This window comes from Bombina bombina, chromosome 1 (assembly GCF_027579735.1).
Source record: "Bombina bombina isolate aBomBom1 chromosome 1, aBomBom1.pri, whole genome shotgun sequence".
In the NCBI taxonomy this organism is placed as follows: Eukaryota; Metazoa; Chordata; class Amphibia; order Anura; family Bombinatoridae; genus Bombina; species Bombina bombina.
This window is the reverse complement of record NC_069499.1, coordinates 362,059,877-362,060,976: the sequence shown is the minus strand read 5'-3', so window position 1 is coordinate 362,060,976 and position 1,100 is coordinate 362,059,877. Positions and strand designations below refer to the sequence as shown.

Below are 1,100 nucleotides of genomic sequence, written 5' to 3'. Positions count from 1 at the left end.
CGGCTGTACACATTGCTTAAACAAGCCATGACATTTGGTTAAAAGCTGCATAACTTGTCATGTTAATTAAATATATACTAAGGTGCTAAACCACAGACCTAAACCTGGTTACTGCACGCTGGTGAGACACGGTAACATATCTACAATTGCACTGGGATTTAATAAAAACAGCTCTGCCATACATTACAGACCATTTCGAACAAGATGTGAAGCAAAATAGTATGACAGTTACTACATACTGGTAATGAATGGGGTTATCTAACCAAAACAAATGGCCCATGAACCCCAATACTCTCATTTAAAAGCAGTGGGACCCCCATACATTGGGGCCCCTTAGACAGCATATTAAAGCCTCCTCCCAACACTGCAAGCTGCCATTTTTATAAGTGGCCCCATCCCCCTCTCCCGGCTACCTGCACTGTACACACTAGGGCCTGGAACAAAATTAACCCTTTACAGGCAACGCCACCCACATATTAAACACAAATAAATAACAGGCAGTTCAGTCCTAAAATCGTTCAAGGGGATGTGGTACTCAAGATATTCTCTTCGCTTATAAAAAGGAATCGACCCCCTACAAATTATATACATTTGAAACATAAATTTAAAAAACCTCTTACCGGCTTACGGGCTGTCACAGAGGTAGGAGCCCACAGTGGGAGGGTTTATTTTTTTTCGAGGGGTAAGGCCGAGAAAGAGATCAGCAGCTGACGCCTCATTAAAATGTGTTATTAAAAATAAATAAATAAAAATAGATACATGGGGAAGAGATATTGATGAGAGAGAAAATGAGGGGGAGGAGAAGATAAGGTATGGACGCGCAGCGCGTTCTTGCTGACAGCAGAAGGTGACGAGAACGCGCTATGGTTAAAGCCAGGACAAGGGCGCAAGCACGAGTCCGACTTGATATTACAGAGCATGTCTACCGCAAGAAGACAAGTGATGAGCAAGCTTCGACCAATCAAATCTACAGTGGGTGTAAACTAGCGGCGAGCAAGTAGCAACTATCCAATCAGCTGGAAAGCGGAGAAAATGTATTCCATAGAATGGCAAGAGAAACCAACCAATCAATAGCAGTCAAATAGATGACCAATTAAGTA

The 1,100-nt window shown here is 42.5% G+C and overlaps 1 protein-coding gene across 7 annotated transcripts in view; it reads right to left on the bottom strand.

Moving 5' to 3' along the window:
* Positions 1-888, bottom strand: part of R3HDM1 (R3H domain containing 1) — a 546,502-nt gene extending 545,614 nt beyond the window's left edge. For 3 of the 7 annotated variants that reach the window (XM_053698246.1, XM_053698242.1, XM_053698243.1), the window contains exon 1: positions 621-887. The gene's annotated coding sequence lies outside the window, so the exon portion shown is untranslated. Of the gene's footprint in view, positions 1-620 lie in introns of all 7 variants that reach the window. The other 4 variants (XM_053698239.1, XM_053698244.1, XM_053698245.1 and 1 more) reach the window with 2 other exon arrangements.
* Between the last annotated feature and the right edge of the window lie 212 nt (positions 889-1,100).